A 24,247-nucleotide genomic window follows, 5' to 3' on the forward strand; every position below is an offset into this window, starting at 1 on the left:
GGTCCTGAGCTCCTTCCCTGGCCTTAGAATGTACACTCTGCCTACCATCCTCACAGTGGTAGCTGTTGTGAAGGACAGAGCCTTGAGAGAGTACGGTGCTATTGAATCCATCTGGACTATATACGGGACTGAATTAATTTGAGGCCTCTATGTAAACTTTAAGATTCTAGCCTTCAAGTGCAGAGACCCACTTATTTGGTGGTCACCCAAGACAAGCATTGTACATAACAAGGCTTAGTAAACCTGCCACCTACCAACTAGAGTGATATACCTCTTTCTTCAGTCCCTCTACCCTGCATGAGTACAGGGCCAGTTTGCAAACCAACAATGAAATAACCACCTTTGCTTTTCCCTCCATTTTCATAATATAGTCTTTTCACAGCATAGTAAAGAAACATTGTTAAAGCATGCCTCTATACTTTCTGTGTTATTAAATGCCCTTATTTACAATTGGTAAAGTATGAAAACAACTCATTTTTAGTAAACCTCTATCTTTAAAGTGTAGATTACATTATTGTACATGTTGGTGTACTTATTGCCAAGGGAGGCAAAAGCAAAAATAAAAACTATGCACTTTTTTCCTTGACCAAAGGTAACTCATAATATGGTTGAAAAGACATACAAATAATCAGAACATATTCTGTTAAATTCTAAAGTTGAAGGCTATATAATAGCTTAGCAGTTAAGTTAGGCCAAGGCTGGTAGGGCAGGTCTGGGAGGATTTCACAAAGGAAATGCAATTTGGGCTGAGCTAGGATGAGGGTGTCTTTAATCAGATGTGACAAGAAACAAATTTATTTTAAAATATCATCTGTAAAGTAACTGAACCATGACTAAATCAGTTCTCAGTTGCCAGAGTGGAGAGTAGGAGTGGAGATTATTTGGGGGAATGAGGAGGATAGAAATGAGGCTAGAAACATAGATGAAGATCTCCCTGGGAGGATTTCTGTAGTATTTCCAGCAGGTTAAAGGGCAGGGTCCATGATTTGGCAGATCATTATTTTTAACTACTAACTCCAAGTCTCCCAGATGCCAGTAAGGTCATGGACCAAACTCGGAGAAACAATGCTTTGGTATCTCATCATGAGTTTTGGTTCTTCATCTAGTTAAGAAAGTGGAGTTTTTTATTCGTGGTTTAAAAAAAATGCCATTGAAAATGTGTTATTTGGCATCTGCTGTGTAATATCTATGGTAAAGATTCTGTGGGTTTTCTTATTTGAATGCCTGTAATACATATTATTGATTTTTAGTATGAAACTCTGCTTAAATTTCTAGGAAAAATGTTTTGTATTCATTGTAGAATATTCTTTTAGCGCTATGAAAATCTATTCATTAAACATACGTTTGTAAAAGTGAGCCATAATTCTTTAATTTTTATTATGCAAAATTCTCAAAAAATATTTTAAAATGTAGAGAAAACAGTACAATAAACCATCATGTACAATCATTCTGCTTCAATAATGACCAATAGCCAATCTCATTTCATCTATACATGTTTACCTACTCTCACTGCAAGATTTCTTTGAAGTAAATTTCTATAATCATACCATTTCATCTGCAAAAATGTTTCTATTTATGTCTAATATACTCTTTAACTGTAATATCTTAAATCATTACTATAAATAGTACAGATTCCTTAATGTCATTAAATATCCTGTTGGTGTTTAATATTCCTTTGGTCTCAACTTATTTTAATAGAAAATCAAGATAAAATGAGTTCTATAAAGAGGTCTTATTCCTCTTTTTTTTTTCTTTTTAGTCTATAGGTTCCACCATTATCTTTTTTTAACTTAGATTTATCAAAGTATAATTTACTTACAATAAAAGTCACACTTTGAAAATGTATATTTCTGGGAATTTTGACAAACTCCTATATCCATATAACCACCACTACAACCAAGCTATAGAATATTTCCATCACCACCAAAATTTCCCTTGTGATCATTTATGGTGAATCCTTTCCCCACTCCAAACCCTTGCAACCATTAATCTGACGTTTGTCCTTATGGTTTTGTCTTTCGTATTGTCAAATGAATGAAATCATGCAATATGAAGTCTTCTGAGTATATTTTCTTTCACACAGTATAATACATCTGAAATTCATCTTTGTTGCTGTATCAATACACATACTGAACACTCAGTTCCTTTATACTGCTGAAAAGTATTCCATTACATGGAATTCCCTAGTTTTTGAATTTTCATGTACAGATTTTTATATAAACCTGATCTTTCATTTCTTCACAGTAAATGGTGATAACTTGGTTGTACAAAGAAGGCTTATTTTTTTAAGAAACAGTCAAACTGGCTACAAAGTTTTACATTCCCATTAGGAAAATGTATTGTTTTTCCATTCCTCAACATCCTCACCGGAACCTAGTAATGTTCAGTTATTTTTTTTATTTTTTAAAGGCATGCTACCAATTCTGCAATAGTTATCTCATTGTTTTAACTAGTCGGTTATTTTTTTCCATTACATGAAATCAAATTTACTTAAAAAATTTGTGCCATGATTGTTTTATCCCACATTTTAGATTTTCCTTATCATGAGATATCATTGAACACATTCTCCCATTCCCTGAATTTTCTTTAAATTGGTAAATACATTCAGTGGCTTAACCACATCTAGGTTAATTTTATTTTTTTGTAAAATTACTTCAGTAGTGGTTTTTATAGTCCTTATATCAGAAATCAGGGAAGTCATTAATGTCTACTCACATCATGTCAAAAAGACTTGGGAACCAACTGGCATAGGCGTCCACTGGTCAAAAACAGATAATCTGTTCATACATAAAATTAACAACTGTAGGGGACTAAAACACTTCAAATATGCTTAAATCCATGCATTCATAATAACAAAATATACCTATTGATAACTTCTGCAGTACACTAGGAAACCACTATTTTAAAAACTGGTAAATAATCTGAAAAGAATAAAATGTTTCTTTCTTCTTTCTATATGAACTACTTTTGAATAAAGAAATAGTTAATGAAGGAACATTTATCTTGTTGCAATATTTCAGTTACTAAATGAAGGAATGACTAAATTAGATTATACCATTTTCTACTCTTAATGAATTACTATATTTAGCTAATGACTTCCAATGCTGCTACTATCACATAGATAAAAGGACACATAAAGGGACAGAGCTTATAAAAAGGCACTCTTTATAGTTTCATTTATTCCATGTTAACATATAATTCTAGAAGTAAAACAAAGTACAAATGCATATATGAATGTATACACACACATGCAAATACACAAAAAGTTATTTGATGGCCTCTGGGTTCACTTAGAGCAACACAAGTAATCTCACATATTAGAGAAAAAGCTGAGGATAACGTTATAATAAATATTCAAAACTAAAGCTTGTTATTAAATAAATCTTATTTTACTTTTGGCATATATTATTGAAAGGAATTCAGAAGTACGTAATACCAGTATATACTTTTGGGAACTCAAAAGTTCAATGTTACTCATTTAACACACTTATATTTTTGGAATAATCAATATTTCCCTAACAGGTTGATAAAGTAATGATACTAACTCAGTCACTGTAGGAGGTCTATATATTTCCTCTTCAAGTAATTTCTACATTGTCCTATAGTTGTTTCTTTTCTACTTTTTAGTTTTTTTGTTTTTTTTTTGTTTTTTCTGGGCACCACCCATGGCATATGGAAGTTCCCAGGCAAGGGGTCCAATTGGAGCTGTGGCTGCTGGCCTACAACACAGCCACAGATCTGTGGGATCCAAGCCACACCTGCGACCTACACCAGAGCTCACAGCAATGCAAGATCCTCAACTCACTGATCGAGGCCAAGGATCAAACCCACGTCCTCATGGATACTAGTTGGATTCATTAACGCTGAGCCACAACAGGAACTCCTGTTTCTTTTTTTTAAATCCCTAATTTTATAGATGAGAAAGCTGAGGCTCAGAGAGGTTAGTAATTTTCCTTAAGGTCACAAAGTGATTCCAACCAAGGAGACTGATGCTAGAATATTTAAAACCCTTAAACATTTTTTAAAAGTGTTTCCTTCTTACCATTTAAGTTTGAATATAAAACTTCATTTTTTAATGATTTTTGTAAACACAGAGAAAAATCACTATTTATTTTACTAACTCCGAATCTTCATAAGTTTTTATCCTAGTATTCTTATAAATGGTCTCTACAGAAACTTTACTATTTTGTTATTGTTATTTCCCCAATACAATTTTTTTCTACTGTACAGCATAGTGACCCAGTTACACATACATGTATACATTCTTTTTTCTAACATCATCATGCTCCATCATAAGTGACTAGACATAGTTCCCAGTGCTACACAGCAGGATCACATTGCTAATCTATTCTAAAAGCAATAGTTTGCATCTATTAACCTCAAGCTCCCAATCCATCCCACCTCCTCCGCCTCCCCCTTGGCAACCACAAGGCTATTCTCCAAAGTCCATGATTTTTTTTTCTGTGGAAAGGTTCATTTGTGCCGTATATTAAAATACCATATGGTATCACTTATATCTGGAATCTAATATACTATTACTATTTAAATCAAGGAGGTTATTGGAGTAGAAGGTTTAAAAAGCCCTAATATTGAAGTCTACAATGGAGTTTATTTTTTATAAATTATCAATATTAATTAATTGATATAATCATTTCATAAGTATATCTGAGTTGCTTGGTTTTTAATATTTATAATTTGTAAAATGTGAAATATATTTATTTCAAAACAAGCTAAAAGGGAAAATACATATATACCTACCACAGTATAGATCCTCAGGAAGAATTTTTTTATTAGCAGCTTTAAGAAACAATATTTACAATATTGCTTTATTTTCCTCATTAAGCTGCAATACCATTTAAATATTCATAAGAAATAAGAAAAATTTCAAATGTGCATTACTGACAAGTGAATGATGTATTGAATTTGGGCATAATAGAGGCAAACTATTGCCTTTGGAATGGATAAGCAATGAGATCCTGCTGTACAGCACTGGGAACTTTGTCTAGTCAGTTATGACTGAGAATGATAATGTGATAAAAAAAAGAATGTATACATGTATGTGTAACTGGATCACCTTGCTGTCTAGTAGAAAATTGACAGAACACTGTAAACCAGCTATAACGGAAAAAATAAAAATCATTATAAATGAAAAAAAGTATTGAAGTCAAAATAAACTTGAGGATTTTTTATTTTTAACACCATTACATTTGATAAAGATTTAAATTTTATCATCTGCTTCATATATAGAACCCACACAAATTCAGACTTTTCAGGCACACTAACTGCATTGGACCCAGCAAGGTGAGAGCTCCTCCTGCTGGCTTTCAATAAAAGTTATCTAGTTCCTACCAGAGTGTGAAACACTGTAAATTTGTGAGGAAAAAAACACTATATTGACCAGACTTTATTTTTAATTTAATGGTAAGATCTTACTTATAGAAAGATTAATACCCACTATCTAGAGGGTACACATATAATTATTTATTCCTATCATAATAAATGAGAAACTAGATAACAAAAAAAGTAAATAGAAACAGTAGGTTGGTGGTATCAAAATAAAGTTTTTTTGTTTTTTTGTTTTTGTCTTTTTGCTATTTCTTTGGGCCGCTCCCGCGGCATATGGAGGTTCCCAGGCTAGGGGTCGAATCGGAGCTGTAGCCCCCGGCCTACGCCAGAGCCGCAGCAATGCAGGATCCGAGCCGCGTCCGCGACCTACACCACAGCTCATGGCAACACCGGATCGTTAACCCACTGAGCAAGGGCAGGGACCGAACCCCGCAACCTCATGGTTCCTAGTCGGATTCGTTAACCACTGCGCCACGACGGCAACTCCCAAAATAAAGTTTTGAAAATTTTTATTTTATTTAATAAGTAACATAATGTATAGAACATATTAAGCTATGTACAATTTTCCTATTAATTTTTAGAAATAAATCTTTAGCATAAAATACTTCTTCCTGAAAATATCTCTTAATTTATTAGTGCTACCGTTACTCATTCTTTTAGAGGTTATAAGAAAATTTTATTGCATTTTAAAAGAATATATCAAATGATAAAGACAAGGTTGATAGCACTGGATTAAATGTGAGAGTAAAGAGAACCTAAGATTAAAAAGCTCAAAGTTAATTTCCTCCCTTTGAATAATTTATTAGGTCTTTAGCTATATTCCTTTCAGTAAATTTAAGATATATTAATTTAAAAACAATTAGCATATGGTTTATAGTATATAATGGAAGATCATCTTTATTCCAACTGCACAAATTCAAAAAAGAAGCAATTTTATATATTTATCATTTTGAAAAATTAAACAAGGAAGAGATCAATCAACCCAATAAGAAAGTAGCTATTTTTTTAGGATAATTTGCTGTAAAAATTCACGTTAATGGCATGTGAATTGAGTCCAAAGATTTATCAATATTTTTAAAAGTCCAGACAGCAGTAAATATAGGTTTGGGATTTTCTCCAAAAGACTGCATGCAAAGAAGGGCAACACATTTCTTCTTTGAATCATCCTATCTTAGAGCTTTTATTTTACAAATAAGGCCCAGAGAGATACAACAAGTGACTAAGTCACTTAGTAACAATAGAGACTTTTAATAGTCACTTAGTAACAATATAGTAGAGACTATTAATAGTTCAATGTTCCACTGACTGTAATACACTCTACCACCTCACAGCGCTAAAAGGGTAAAATAAAGGGAATACCTTAGACACCATCACCAAGTATAATATCATCAGAAAATATTTCAGGAGTTCCCATCATGGCTCAGCAGAAACGAATTCGACTAGGAACCATGAGGATTCAGGTTCGATCCCTGGGCTCACTCAGTGGGTTAAAGATCTGGCACTGCCCTCAGCTGTGGTGTAGGTCGCAGACGAGGCTCGGATCCGGCGTTGCTGTGGCTGTGGCGTAGGCTGGCAGGAACAACTCCGATTAGACCCCTAGCCTGGGAACCTCCATATGCCACGCGTGCAGCCCTAAAAAGACAAAAGGCAAGACAAAAAAATTCAAATTACAGATTTAGATACATAAACAAATATGTATCTGTCTATCTACATATAGCAGTAGTGTATTTCAATGTCATCCTGTTTAGATACTGCTTTAAATTAACATTCAGGTTACCACATTAACTAATGTTTTGATATAACTGCACATGTTTGATTGATAAAAAATCACATTTTTAACTTTCAGATACTACAGGCCTCTATGCTCAGAGTCAGAATCAATTTATAATTCCTAAATCAAACATAGACTGATTTCAGTAAACATAGGAATTATTAAATTTGCCAGTATACAGAGGGACATACCAGGGGAAAACTTACATTTCCCAAGAGAATCGCTCTCTCTTAAAAATAATGGAAATTATTTTTATCTAGAAACCAAGATAATTGTTCATTAAGTATACTTATATCATTTTGTTTTATCATAGAGTTCTCATTTCATTTGTAACTTTTTTTTTGTACTTTTTGCCTTTTCTAGAGCCATACCCGCGGCACGTAGAGGTTCCCAGGTTCGGGGACTAATCGTAGTTGTAGCCGCTAGCCTACGCCAGAGCCACAGCAACGCAGGATCTGAGCCACTTCTGCAACCTACACCACAGCTCACAGCAATGCCAGATCGTTAACCCACTGAGCAAGGCCAGGAATCGAACCCACAACCTCATGGTTCCTAGGTTCCTAGACGGATTCGTTAACCACTGAGCCACGATGGGAACTCCTTGTAAATTGTTTTTTAATATAAATGTTCATTACTATTTTTTTTATTTCATATGAGATAGAAATCTCATCTGAAAGATAAGGTAATACGAGCAGAGACATTAAACAGCTTTCTCAAAATCAGTGAATAAAATCAAGTCTAGAACATTTGAACTCATAACCTTCAGCTTTCTACTATATTGGAAAATTGTATCTTTTTCAGAAAACATGTTCAAATATCTGTCTCTCTCCTTTCTGGGAAACAAACCCCTCTTTTTTTGGTTCTGATGGAAAAATAGGGTATAATAACCAGAAATTATTATTATTTTTTATCACCACCTTAAGTGAAAAAAAGGGGAAAAAATTCAAGCTGGTTGGCTATTTAGAAGGCATGTTATACCACTAAGAATTGCCATTGAAAACCTTAATCAAATAATGAATGGTTAATAGCTGATTTACAATATAACTAGTAATGTTCATCCTCACTTCCACAGCTTCCTATTTTGCTCAAAAGAATCTCTATATCATTATCCTACTTGCACAGCTTTATTTGACTCAAACTTTCTATTTCTAAAGCCTACCACTACAAAGGAGGGCAGAGACCACAGAGACCCAAGGATAACCCAGGTATGGATATAATCCATCACAGGGTCACCAAATGATAGTTCACTCTGGGCTCTAGAACAAGGTCATTAAGACTTAACAGTGAGTAATCCCCAAGTCATGCTTTCCCCATCAAAGTATTTAGTTATCTCTATGGTTAAAAAAAAATAAAAATAAAAAAAATAAAAGGAAAAGGAATTTGGCATATTCCAAATTAATTGCTACACATGTCTTCCATTTTGACATCTTCAGCACTTTGATCTACAAAAGAACTAAGTACCTTCATTAGGACAAGTATTATCCACTTGCTTCAATTACATAGAGCTTTTACAGGCAGAAAAGACTTCTTGCCTTTAGTCTCAGATTTGCTTAGACTCATAATTTATTTTTAAAAGTTAAAATTTTCTCATATCTTACAGAAACATACATTTATTACATATTCTCCACTTAGCCCAAACCACTGAACCTCATCACCATCAACCTCATAGCATCAGAGAGGCTTCTTGTATTTCGAGTTCTTTCCTTTCTTACATTGTTCACTTGTCATACATGCGTTTTGGATACTTACCTTTAAAAAAAATGAAACTTGAGGCCTGAAATGTGCTTAAATCATTGTTTGTATAGCTCTAGTAAAAGATTATGAATATTTATTTTAAAGTCTTATCTACAATATAATAGCAATCTCAATACAAAATCATTTCTATATAATGGAAGCAAAGTCTAAAAAACCTATTGAAACCCTTAGTTTAAAATTAAACAATAGTGGCTTTGCATTTAGAAGGAAAAAACGACTTTAATGGAATCTAAGAAAAAACTTTGAAAAAAAGAATCTTTTTTCCTTGAAAACAGAAGGAAATTTTTTTTTGCAATGTTGTTGTTTTCCCCCATTAACACTTACAAGAACATAAGGGAAATAGGTTTTGACTTCCTTCATTAGGACACATGAAGTCACAAAAATGGTATTTGAATTTATATAAGGATATTTCAATATTATTTCAATAAACATTAATTGAGTCTCTGTTACATCTAGAATCTACATTAATTACTGCATGATATAGAAAATTTATAATATACAATATCTACCCAAGAGGATTATCTGGTGTTATTTTTTCATTCCCACTGTCAGGATTTTTGTGTCAACCCACATGCCATAGTTTATTCAAACATGTAAATCGAAAAACAGATTAAGATGTTCTTATTCAGAAGGTACAGAAGAGGAAAGGCTGCAACTATTTGGTAGAATGTGTAGAACTAAATCACTATGCTAAAAGGTCAGACACCCAATAAGCACTTCAAAACTACCATCAAATTTGTTGGTAATTGGACCACTTATCTTAGTTCCTGTAGAAGTGTCAATGAATGAATGGATTATAGAAATACATCCCAGTAGACAAGAGGAAGGGAAATAATAATTTTCTATCTGAAGGATACTCTCTTCCAAAATGATATCAAATATAAAATATAGCTGCTAATTTGTCAAGAGGTAGAGTGTTTTTCTTATAGTTGGAGATTAAAAAAAAAAAACCACTAAACTTGATCCCCTTGCTGCACGGTGGGAAAAAATTTTTAAAAAAAATTGAACTTCAATGCATAACTCATGCCTTATACAAAAATTAAAGTCAAAATGATTTCTAAATGAAAACATAAAAATATGAAGCTTCTAGAAAAAAACTCCAGCTGAAAATTTGTATGCATTTATAATAAAAATAATTGTAATATAAAAAACACTAAACAATTTCAGAAGTAAACACTTTCTAATCTGTTTTGTCAGAAATAAAATGTTATCAAGTAAAAATAGTAATTATATTGTAAAAAGTTTGAAAAATATGTTAAAAATCTCTGAAAAGACAATATTCTTATTATTGTTCATTGAAATTACAATAAAATAAAGATATAATAATATTAGGATAGTATAGCTTATTTTGTACAAACAAAAGTAAAATAAAAGTTTCCTTATTGTTTCATGGGTCATGGTTGTCTCTCCTTTGCCCTTTGAATTTCTTTTATTAAATGATCCACTCAAAGAGTTTTCAAGACAGATCTAAGGACAATGACATATTTTTTTTATAGATTTTCCATCCCCTTCAACAGCTGATTCCAGAAATATTATCCACATTCTAGCTTCTTTAGTCTCTAAAGCAAGTAGAGCTAAAGTCCCAATTCTGAAGACTCTTCTCTAAAGCAACTTACTAAACTATTTATAAACACTAGTATTTCACAGTCAGCTGCTAATAAAACATGGTTTTCAGGTCATGAAACTGGATAATCTGTTCATGCAATAATACATATTCTAATGCTGCCAAAGAATAAATTAAATAAAACTGTAATTTTTAAAAACTCTTTATTGTAATTTCAACATCCCTGACTACCTAAAGAATGTGTGTTGTCTTCTGAATCACTAATGTGAACTGTTCTAAGGACCTTGTTGAATAACATTTCCTGTGAAACAGAGTAGTCTATAATGAGAGAAATGGGCAAGAAAAATTTGAAGACAAATAAAATATTAAGACAACTGGTTGTCATATCATTTACACATTAAACAGCTTTTTAGCATAATTATTTGATAAAGTCATGAGAACTATGTAGGACAACTTCCTACTGGAAACTACTGAGGAAATGACAGAGCAAATTCAATGCCATATTTAGAGGCACATGAACTGCAAGACAGCTGATCTTTTGTGGCATATTTCTGTTCTGCAGAGTCGTCAGGAGGAAGAATGGTTTATAAATGAAGCATTTTCAAATATGACCTATGCCAATAACAGCGTGGCTTCAGTATACAGAAAATAATGACAGATGGAAGCTTTATTATTGGCAGAAAAGAGAAAAGAAAAAAATACTTTTATTAAAAAAAAAGCAGGCATTATTATCATCACCCTGCAGGGAAAGCAAATCATTGAATGCTAATATCATAGTGTTTATCAACAGGATCCTGTGTGATAAAGTAAATGCAATATAAATGACAACGACATTTTAACATTTAGACAAAGAGAGAATATTTTATCCAATATGAATTTCCCAAGTATAATTACACATAAGAAAGCAGATGCAGACTTTCATAAGACCTTGATTAGTTTTAACTTACTGATTACCCAAAACACAAATGATGGTAAGAAATGTAAAATGCTGAAAAACTCTTTTGGTGAAGTTTTTAGGATCCAAATTCCATCCTTAGCTTTCATGGCTAAGAAGCTCAATATTTATTCTTCCAACAAGCAGGGATCATATTTTAGGAGACTAAATCTTGCTAATCGGGCATACTAGAAACTAATTTATAAATGAGAATGATGGTTTATTCACAGATGATTTGTCTTCTCAGGGAATCTCCTTCCCTACAGGTAAACATCAAGAGACCAAACTGCAGAGCAAACATTTCTAGGAAAGTACTAAATTACTGAAAAGGAGTAACCCCATTTTACTTTTTTAAACCCTCTATTTATTATTTCTATTTATGAAACAAAGACTTTTATCTGTCCATTTTAAGCTCTTAACATTGAATAGTGCTGAAGTAACACTGAAAATTTTCCTACTTAAATTGTTTTTCAAGTGTATGTACTGCCAACTACAACTTTGGCATTTCAAATACCAAGGAATATTATAGTTTCCACAGTTACAGCCTATTTGATATTGGATAAATTTTGAAAGGCCCTATTTTTCTTTTTTGGAAAGAAAATACGTTCTATCCACAGACCCTCTTTAATTACAAAGCAGTATGTATTTTTTTCTCCCAAGAAAGAGTCTTACATGTGAGTAAAGAGTCAGTTTTATATGATTTTAAATAAGGACAGAGGGTAATATTTGCTGATGATGTGGGAAAGAATCTAAACAATTAGGAATGGTGTCCACAATTAGTTGGACAGATTGATTCTGTCTTTGGTTGTTCTTTACAAAGGCAAATGCACTGCAGTCCTTTTATTGACAAAGAATGAAGAGATTAAAAAATGAAAAAACACTGATTTCTCAATGTAAATAATTTCTGAGAAACTTAATTTCCTCCTTTCTCAATGATTTTATTTCATCATATAATCAAAAACTGCCATATTTTGAGTAATGTAAAATTGTACATTATTCAGAAGTCTGTTCTTTCTTGTATTCTCTGTCTACGCTTTTCACAGAAAACTTATCCTTTTGGGTATTTAAACTATTATTTCAATGCTGTTAATCTCCACAATAGTATCTCCAACATAAATATCTCTCTTATGCTTTAGACACAATTCAGAAGCCCCTTGTTGGTTTCCCAATTGGTCCCAGTACACAGGGGGCAAGGAGCACCAAACGAAAGAGGCAGACCACTCCAGATTGATAGACAAGGGAATGTACATATGAGAATTGTCTTGGGCAGTCAGAAGATGAAAAATCTCCACACCCACTGGAGATTTCAGAAGTTCATATAGAGGCTTCAACTAGGTTCAGTCATACATTCCATCCAGATGATCTCAACCACACCCTACTCTCTGAAGGCTATGTCTTTGGAACAGTTCTTACTATGTGAATGGTCAGCCAAATTGTACATTTCAAGGATGGGGGGGTATGAATCTCTCATTGTCTAGGTCCATGTTCTCAATTACCTCCTCCAACACTCCTCAATCTTAACACAACTGCATCCAAACTCATTATTTCCCCATGAATATGTCTCAACCTCTGATTTCCCAAAAGTTACTGGTATCCAGAATCTGCACAAGTGCACAGATTAGGAACCTGTATCCAATCCTTGACTCTACCCTCACTTCCCAACTACCAGTTTGCAAACTGTATATGTTACAGGTAGAATAATGGTCTCTCAATGTTGTTCATGTCCTAATCCCAGGAACCTATAGACATGCTATGTGACATGTCAAAGGGAAATTAGGGCTGCAGATGGAATTAATGTTGTAATACTCTGACATTAAAATAGGGGACTATCTTATCCTAGGTTTTCTTGGGGGCTAGCCACTGGAGTAACAAGGGTATTTAAGCACAGAAGAGAGTCAAAGATGTGACTACAGAAGAAATGAACAGAGAGGTGCAACACCACAGGCTTGAAGATGGAGGAAGGCAGCCATGAGCCAAGGAATGTGAACAGCCTCCAGAAGGTGGAAAGGGCAAGGAAATGTATTCTCCCCTAAGAGCCTCCACAAAGGAAGACAGCCCCACTGACACACTGATTCTAGCCTAGGGAGACTCATGTCAGATTTATAACCTACAAAACTGTAAGGATCCATCTATGTTGTTGAAGACCCTTAATCTGGGGGTAATTTGTTACAACAGCAATAGAGAACTAATACAGAACTGCCTAGATCATCTTTACATCTATCAGATTTTATATTCTCTACCTATTTTATCTCTTCACTAGATAAGGTCCCTTGGTCTTATTTCTTTCATTTAACTTTCACGATACAGCATCAGTGATCTGCCTAAAATTCAAATCTGATTTCTCCATTCTCTGTTCAAAATCCTCAATAATTCTCCTTATTACTTACAAAATTCTCCCAAAACACTTGCTTCTAATGTGCACTTATTTCTTCATTCTAACCATTCTACCAGATTATGAGTATAAAGGTGAATCAAAATAAACATAACCCCCTGCATTCAGGATTATTATAATCTAATGTGAAAAACAGAAAATAAAGAGAAACTCTAAAATAAATATATAACTATGCATTATACTAAGTGCTATGAATCTAATTTGTATTTCAGGCTCATGGAAAGCCTCTAGAAAGGAAGACATAATTAGAGTTGAGCTATTCTCTATATCCCTTTTAGATTCATGATCTGAATTATATAACAATGTTCAGATAAGACATAAAATAAAATACTGCTTAACTAGTTTTAGCTCAGTATTTCCCTCATTTTTTTTGCACTAAAATCTCTTTCCCACTGAATATGTACTAACATTCTATGGTAAATTTTTCAAGACAACAAAGAATGGCAACTGTTGCCTTACAAGGTATACTTTGAATTCCCTTCTATCACATGCAAGACACTTCTTGGCTTGGTCCCATCTAGGAAGATGGGACTCTGTCCTATTTCTTCCTATTTCTTTGCAGCACCCCATCTTCACCCTACATTACTCTGATATACTACTGGTAATCCTTAAACTTACCTTGCCTTTCATCTCTCTTTCATCCAACTCCTTTCTGATGAGTATACTCTCACTCTTTTGGTCCCATAAGAAGACTCTTACTTTAAGTCATCACTTACAGCTTAACCTAAATGTGATTTCCTCCATAATTCGCCCCTGTAAAACAGAGATGCTCTTATTCTTAATCCCTACTAAAATGTGTACATACTTCACTAACAGTAATTATTTTACTTTATTTCACCAAGTATGTATTTCTTCCTGTAATTGTTCTCCCACAGGCTCTAAGTATTTTGAAAGCCAGAACTATATATTTTCATTTGTAGACTCTTCCACGAAATTGTTTTTTAAAAATGAATAATTTGAGTTTTCTTGTAGCCCAGTAGGTTAAGGATCCGGCATTGTCACTGCAGTGGTTTGGGTTGCTGCTCTGGCGCAGGTCCAATCCTTAGCCCAGGAAGTTGCACATGCCCCGGAGCATGGCAAAAAAAAAAAAAAAAAAAGGAATGACTGAATAGAACAATAAAATAAAAATAATCAGGTGAGAAATTTAGGATAACTTAATACAGATAACTCTGAAATTAGAAAAGGCTCAAAATGCAAACTCAGAACACACAGAAAAGAAATAAAGATAATTTCAGGAGCTGCAAAATACTGGGAAGAATACATTTGAGAGGGAGTAGTTAAGATCTGTGATTATAAATCTGGTGTATAAATAATAATATAACTTTATGATCTATCAGACTCTGTCAAAAGAAATTACTACAACAAAGTCAAAACACTGGCAAAACCATAGTAATAATCCTGAAATCCTGATCATATGGGGAAGAAAAAAAAAAAAACCTACTGAAATGAAATCATTACTTAAGCAAAAGAAATTTCAATGGGAACATGGTAAGAGAGATTTTTCTATCTATAAGATAAAGTATATTTGAAGTAGTCTTAGGCATTTTTTTCAGATTAGAAATATATATGTTTATATATATAATTCTATATATTTTTATATATTTATATATATATAATTTGTATAATTTCCTTATATTTGAGTATATTCTTTCATATTACATACATGTATTAACAGGAAGAACCATCTACCCAGAATAAAATAAATCAGTGGTGCTCTGGACAAAGAAAACAGTCAATGTATTACAGCCACTGAAGGTGGAGAATGGCTAAGAAAAGGAACATCAGATAGTATTAAAAAGCATTTTAAAAGAGCTACAGAAGTGACTACAACATCTTTGAAGTTAAATGTAGGGACCCTACTGATTTGACACTTTCATCTTGAAGTGGCCAGAATGATTCCTTTTATAGAGCCCCCTATTTGGCTGAGTTTTCATATAAATTCAAACTTTTAACAAAGTTATTTTTATTAGCTAGATATATTGAAACTTCAGAAAATAAGACAGAATATTAACAAAGCTTCACACCTATTATTGCCTTGGGATATAGTTATAAATTTTGATCATGTGCCTTTGTTCCTTAGAGGAACAAACTATGAATTTATGGAAGTATAGAAGCCCCTATATAATTAAGATTTCACACTGTTACTGGGGAAAGGGTCCTCTTTTTTCTAAGCAGGGGAGTCAAACTGACAGTAACCAGCAATATGAAGGTTACTCTGACCATGGAATCAGTGGCAATTATTTCACATAATCTCTAATATAAAGGCAATGATATCCTAGTAATCTTGCTTACAGAGAAATGATATATTAAAACGGTGTTAGCTCAAAGGAGTTCCATAATGCAATTATTAAATAAATATTTCCTTCTAAAGCTCCAAACCCAGGTAAGGAAACTACTGATGTGAGAAACACTGACAAACACAGTCACTGGCCTCCTTCCTCACCTTTGTCAATCACCTATTTAGTACTTAGTAAACCCAAGAACTATGTGAGGCAAGCAAGTCAATATGGAAAAGAGGGGAACAGGCTGGTGGACAGCAAACCATTTTGCATTAGGAAGGATATTTTGAGATGAAAAAATTATTTCAAGTTCTAACTATAGGATAGCTGAGAACATTTAGGAAACTGACCCAAACTAGTGAAACTGAGTGACTTAAGGAGAAAATTATGAATTCATCCTGTGCAGAAGATTAAATTTCAAATAACCCTCCCTTAACACAGTACTGGACTCATGTTGATAAGAACCGAAATTTCTATATTTTCTAAAAGATTAATATTCTTACTGCTTCAGGCCAATTCCAAAATGTCACACATTATAATGAAAAGTTCCTACCATAACACCATAAATAATGATGAAACTAAGCTCAACATTTGGTCAATTTAAAAACAATACACAACTTGTACGTATGCATTTACTACCTATGCCCTTATATACCTACATTTCTTTTGAAGGTGGTATTTACTCAAATATTACGTAAGTTCAAAAGAAATTCTTCCTTTCATATGATTAAGTCAATCTAAAAAGATGACTCAGTTCTCAAGCCCACTCACAATGGCTCATGGGCTATGAGGATAAAGGAAAAAAAGTGTGTGTAACATATTGTTTTTATTCAGCATACTGATTTAAGTCTCAATTAATGATTTCGTTGTCTCTATAACTCCTAAACAATAAAACCAAGGAAAGTATATAATCAGAGATTAATCTGAGAATTGAGATACTAGTAAGAATAACCATAGTCAGTGTTCTAGTGCTTCCAATGAACAAAACCTCTTAAAATGCTCTAGGCTAATATTTACTTTATCCCAGTGTATGCTATACATTACATATTCATAAGAACACCCATCAGTTTATAGTAAAACAATAATAAAACAATGTTTAAATCACTATTATAACTCAATCAAATAATTTTAGGTTTCTTTTCAATAAGTTTTTGGGCTAGCAATGATTAGCTGTCTCAAAAATTCTCAGCAAATCTCAGGTGAGCAATATTATGCTTCTATGTTCCTGCAGAATCTTGACGTTCATCTCTCAAGCCTTTTTTTCTCAGCAGTACATCCTTCAAACTTACTGTTCCAGGCACTACTGAATTTATTTCATGTTCTCTAAAATATCAAATTCTCTGAGCCCTCTCACAAAGTAACATTCTCACATATGAGAAAATACCTACACATGGTCTCAGCTTGACAGCTCTTATTGGAAGTTTCTTCTGATATCTTTTACTTAATGTAGGGAAGTGTCATGTTTAATGAGCCTCTTCAGACTAATGCATGTGCCACAGCAAAAAAGCACGACTTTACAGTAACTATTCAATCATTTATCTCCCAGAGGAGGCTAAATTTCCTAAGTTTAGGGACCTCAGTGACCTTGTTTATCAACTTTTTTTCTAAGACGTAGCATATGACCTATCAGAAGGCTATTGATGTGGTTAGATGAGAAATGATGGTAGTGATGGCATAAAGAATTCTTCCAACTGATCAAGGCCACAGTGAATTCTCCCCGCCTCCTTAAATTAGCTTAGTATATCTAGCTACATTTTGCTTCTCACTGGAAACTTACCATATGTCAGTTTATATTTTTATAGATAACTTCATATTACAGATGAGGAATATGGGACCCAGTAATATTAGAAGACTTATTAAAGATAATTCAGGTAATTAGTGCTACCACTACATTAGAATCCATCTGTCTCACCAATTTTCCTACTATACTATAAAATTTCATTTCCATAACTAATGTTTGTGATTCTAGAGGGCAACCAGACATGCATCTTCCATAAGTAGCTCACACAGAAGTTAAGGGAGTATTGATTATATTAAGTAATGATTTCATTGAACGAACTCGACTTTAATTTTATTTATATTTTAATTAATGGATTCATTCATTTTATTAATTGTATGTATTATTTAAATTTCTGTCACTCTCCTTCAAAAAAATTTCTATGACCTAGTTTTATCCCATCCTCCAATGAAAGCTCAGGCAGGTACATTATTTTGCCATGTCTTCCTAGTCATAATATGTTGTATTTCAAAAATTTTGAATATTTGAAGAATATACATACAACTTTGTACTTCTCCATCAATTTGCTTTTGCTTAAGGCCTGGAAGCATGCAGTGGGGAAGAAGTATGTGTTCAGATTCTCTTCATAAGCTGACATTCACTTGCTATTTCCAACTTACCACGGTCAAGCTGAGTGATTAAGCAGAGAAGGGTACAGTTTTTCATGATTAGTTTAGGTGTGATCTGTCTTTGGTGCTCTCTGGGACTGGAAGATAGTCAAAGATATTATACTCTGTGACCATTTTAAGAAAACGTTCCTGTTGGAAAACTACAACTCTGGGGAAAAAAAAAGTGTCTCTTCCAGTTAATTATTTCCAACTTCCTCCTCAGCTGTGAGATAGCATCCCACCAGGAAACTATTTGAACATTTGAGGCAGTATTCTTTCCAAAGAGTTTCAGGACATAAAATTAAATAATACATAAAATTAACAAAATGAATGAATCATTAAAATATAAATAAAATTAAAGTCTAGTTCTTTGAAGGAAATCATTACTTAATATAATCATTTCCACATACAGTTCACATTTAGGATATGGAAATGCACACACTTGACCTCTCAACCCTAGTTTATGGAATTTCCTCCTGGTGCAGCCCTATATTTGGCTCTGATCTCCTTCCTGTGTCAGGCCACCTAGTCACACAGACTTTTCTACCATCCTTGGGCTCCCAAAATTATAGCGAATGCATAGTAACCTTTGAGTTGCCCCTTACTATCCCATGCACTAAAGCATCCCTTCTCCATCCCCAAATACAATTCTTTCAATGTCCCCAAACTTAAACACTTGCAACAGTTAAAAGTGGTCATCTCTAATGCAGGAAAGACAGGGTTTTTTTAAAAAAAAAAAAAAAAAAAAAACTTTTAACTATGAGCTGCAGAGGGGACGGTCTATCCATATTTCACTTTAGTATAGCTAGGTATTGGTACCTATATACTATTCTTGGTCTTGAAATTTCAGCTGAATTCATGAGTTTCATTTTAAAATTCTATATTGTAATAGGATATTTTTTTCTCACATGTTGAATGATTCCTATGAGTCAAACACTTAAATAAGGATGTTCTACTTATATTACCATTTTTCTAGTTATTTTACTTTTTTTTTTTTCAGCCATACCTGCGGTATATGGAAGTTGTCGGACCAGGGATTACATCTGAGCTACAGCTGCAACCTACGCCACTACTGTGGCAATGTAGCCTTAGCCCATTGTGTCGGGCCAGGGACTGAATCCATGATGCTACAGAGAAAATACAAGATCTTTAACCCACTGTGCTATAGTGGGAACTCCTATTTAACAGTTTTATTAAAACATTTTACTGTAATCTTTACTTTACCAGTTAAGAAAGCAAAGTTCTGAAAAGCTAAAGAAACAAATGTACTCCAGGAAGGAAAGCTAGTAAGAGGCACAAGCATTTGAATTAATGCCAATTGGTCTTACATTAAAGCCAAATACCTCACCACTATGCTAAGGACTCTCTGATCTTGTGAAGGACAAGAGAACAGAAAAGTTTAAAAGACAAAAAAAGAGCAGCCTTTACTGCAAGAAAAGTGAAAGGGAGAAAGGATTTCTAAGATGTGAAATTTGAGAGGTCTTCTGTACTCTCTTGGTTTTCTGATTAAAGGATTCCAATAAGCGGCTATTAAAAAAAAAAACACATGGCAAGACATAAACATGTACATTATTTTATATGGATATTTTCCTGACATAAACCAACAAAATAATTACCTTAATATTTATTTAGAATTTTAGAAATAAAATATCATAAAACTTGATTTTAAATTTAATTGATTTTATAGGAATGCCATTTACTGCCTCATCTCCCACAGTGAAGTGACTAAATACTGAGGCAGAGTCATTCATATTTCTATTGAACAATAAAATATTTATTAGGCTGGCACTTTTTAAAGCATTTACCTTTGGATTTTATAAAATTTCACACCTAATCTGAACAACTGGACCAAGGTAATGAACAAATTTCTTATGACAGAAGGCTATGTACATTTGTATTTGGTCAGCAATTTCTGCATTAAAGGCTTCTGGGAATCTAAACTTCACATCTTATTTACTTCAGCTTTGAAGGCTGCTCAAGAAGACAGCTCTAACTTTTGATAAGCATATATTTTCCCCAAGGAAATTTCTATTTTTTCAGATTGTTCTGGGAAAAGCAGTTCTTGTCTGTTGTGTATCAAGAAAGAAAAACTACAGTTATGTCACTGAGTATGTCTGATTCCCAACATTTTCATATGTGTATAAACAAGATTACTAATCTTGGAATTTTTATAAGAAATATAAGCATAAAGCTATTCAGATAATCTAAGAATATGGATGACAAATAAATATTTAAATACATTTTATTGTTAAGGAATAAAAACATGGCTTAAAGTATATTTTATTGTTAAGAATATAAACATGGCCAATTTATCCCATCTCAAGAAATTCTTAAACACTTATTTAAAAACCATTAAGGATTACATAGCCTGGAAAAGTGTATCAAGTTTTCAAATAAAACATTTAAAATATGGAGTTTTAAATATTTTATAACAATGAATATGTCATTAGTACTTTTCAGAAACATTTAATATATTCTCGAGTGTTCTTAGGGAAAAAAATTGTGCTTGACCACAATTTTATTAAGGTAGAAATATTAAAATAATTTATAACTCAATCTAGGATCACTATTACCTGTTTAGAATTTTAGTAAACATTAGTTGAATTTCATTAGGGGAAAAAAGCATATTAAAAATGTATAGTAAAATCTGACTTGGAACACAAATTTAATAAAATGTACATATACATGAGAATGTTGACCCATAAGACTGCAAAAATAAAACCACCTTGAAAGATGATTCTTTTTTATTGTAAGTCTATGTGGAATTAAATATATTTCCTACTGCTAACAGGACTCCAAATGACATTTTTTTGCTATGTAGAAGAAAAATGTGAGCGCTACAAAACATATTTCAACAAAAATTCCACCTTAAACACTGGCATTTGGTAGAGGGAATATCTAATAAGGAATCAATACTATGTACCTATTGAATAAATATGACTCTTCTTAGTATACTTACCCCTATATTACCAGACCAAATCAAATTGCAAGTGATTTATGACATCTTTATTGTATATCTTTTGAAACAAAATTGTATTTTGCATCCCTATGATATAATAGAGTTCCTGGATGTCCAAAAATATATAAATATTTCATTTTTCATATAATTTACCTTGTAATCTACTTAGCAAAAATAATTTCTTGTATAATCCTCTTCTTAAAAATCATAACCTTGGAATTTTAAGACTCATGTTAAATGTTTCATCTCATGGATTATAACTCATAATATATTTACTTATTTAAGCATAACATGTTCAGTCAGTTCTAAAAAAGTATGTTTCTTCTTAAGAAAAGCAGCACTCTATTTTACATGACAGTAATTTAAAAAATATTAGACTGTACTTTGAATGTAGGGGATTTCTAAGAATTTTCTTTTTGTCACCTTATCAGTTTATAAAAAGAAAAAACTGAAGTATCCATTTATATTTTATAAACATCCAAAATTATTTTATAATTATTTCTCTTAAGGAGTAGGAATAGGAGAGATCAGTAAATATTCAAAAATTACTATTTAGGATTAGTTCTAGACAGTATTTTTGGTTACTAATTTATCAAATTATCACATGTAAATGTTATTCATTAATGGGACCTCACTTGATTTATATTTATAGGCAGTAGCAAACACTATTTATTCATATAAAGTAAAACAGCTGAGGCAAAAATAGAGGGACCCTCTCTTTACTGGTTGAGATTTTGGGGAAAAAATGAAAGATAAACCAGGATTCTGAGATGTACTAGTTAGCATGCTCTGATGGACAGGAGCCAGAGAATAGAGTCCACCCCTAAGAGAGCTCCACCAGACTCAAGAAAGAGGGATTGCTACAAGATAGATGAGACATAAAACCCAACACATTCCCTCCCATGCCCATAACTACAAGCCAAAATTCAAACATGAGGCCCAGGAATAGTCTGGACATGATCTAAGAGTGGTTATGAAGATTGTGACCTTTCCTGGCTATGATAAGGAAAAACAACTGCCTTGCCAAAAGATATGGGATGTGGTAATGGGTGACTGAAACAAGCTTAGAAAGAAATTTAGTTTCTTGCTTGGTATACCATATCCAATAAAATAGTACTCTTTCACTTTAAGTTCACCTTCTTTTTGAACCAACTGGGAAGTCTACTTAGACTAGTTAAACTTAATTTCTCAAGTTACTAAAGGAGCTACCATACATCACATTTCCACAAACCACATGCATAAAATTACTCAATGACTTAATACTATTTCATTTTTTTCCCCAAATATCTCTGGCCAAGTATAAAAATTAGAATAGAGAATATTTTCCTTTACCCCCACAAAAGAAAGCTCTAGGCTCATAGTCTCTTTCCTCTGTTTTCACAAGAGCACTGATTTTCAAAATGTAACATAAAGACCAGCTACATTAGAGTCATTTGGGATATCTGTTAATAAAGCATATTCTTGGGCCTCACCTCAGAACTACTGGGTCAGAATCTTACAGGGTAGAAACAGGTAATTACCATTTTTCCTTCCTTTTTCTTTCTTTTTAAATTTATTTTTAAACAAGCATCTTGCAACTTCTGTGCACTATATATTGAGAATCACTGCTATGAATCAGTGACTTTCAATCTTAATGGCTATTCACAATTTAAAAAGTTTACAGTAGGAACCAGAAAATACAGAAATAAGCAAAGTTTCCTAAAACACTTGTCTCATGTAATTTTACATTTTCTATTCCCTTTTTAAAAAATTATTTTATTTAGTAATAACTGTGTCACAACACACAGTTTGAAAATTACTGTTTTATACATGTAAACTTTGTGACTTTACCTTCCTCAAGTACCCAATGAGAAGTAATTTATTTTCTTTTATTGGAGTATAGATGACTTACAATGTTGTGTTAGTCTCAAATGTATAGCAAAGTGAATCAGTTACACACACACATCTGTTCTTTTTCAGATTCTTTTCCCATATAAGTTCCCACATAATATTGAGTAGACTTCCATGAGCTATACAGTAGGTCCTTGTTAGTAATCTATTTTTTTTTTCTTCATTCTTGGCCACCCCACAGCATATAGAGTTCCTGGACCAGGCATCAGATCTAAGCTGTAGTTGCAACCTACACCACAGATGCAACAATGACAGATCCCTAACCCACTATGCCAAGTCAGGGATCGTACTGGCACTCCAGAGACATCACCAATCCTGCTGTGTCACAGTGGGAACTCCAGTTATCTATTTTATATATAGCAGTGTGTATTTATTAATACCAAATGCCTAATTTATCCCCCTGACATGTTTCCCCTTTGGTAACCACAAATTTGATTTTGAAATCTATAAATCTATTTCAATTATTTTGTTTCCTTTGTCTGTTTTGTAAATAAGTTCTTACATATCATTTTTATTAGATTCCACATATAAGTGATATCATATATTTCTTTTTCTCTGTCTTACTTCACTTACTATGAAAATCTCTAGATCCATCCATGTTGCTGCAAATGACAACATTTCATTTTTGTTTTTTATTGCTGAGTAATATTCTTTTGTATATATGTAATATCTTGTGGATTCACCCCTCGCATTTCAAAAAGACATATGAATACATCATCATTGCTTGCAACAAATTTCACTAACCATCCTGGGAATTCACAATATATCCTGGAACTGGAACTGCAAAGCAAAGCCAGTTCAGAATCAGATACTAAACATTTCAGTGTGTCCAACAGACTTTGCCCTTTACACAAACAAATTCCTTAATCTATGACCTAGTAAGGATATACAGAATTGTGCTGGGTTCCCTTTTCCTAGTAACTCAAATAGAGTAAAGCCTGATAAAGTGATGAAATAATTAATAAATTAGTT

At 33.0% G+C, this 24,247-nt stretch overlaps 1 protein-coding gene across 1 annotated transcript in view; it reads right to left on the minus strand.

Moving 5' to 3' along the window:
• The window catches only part of LOC125111282 (uncharacterized), a 75,101-nt gene that overhangs the window by 10,244 nt on the left and 40,610 nt on the right, over positions 1-24,247 (minus strand). The gene's annotated exons all lie outside the window — the stretch shown is intronic.

Source organism: Phacochoerus africanus, chromosome 1, assembly GCF_016906955.1.
Source record: "Phacochoerus africanus isolate WHEZ1 chromosome 1, ROS_Pafr_v1, whole genome shotgun sequence".
Lineage (NCBI taxonomy): Eukaryota > Metazoa > Chordata > Mammalia > Artiodactyla > Suidae > Phacochoerus > Phacochoerus africanus.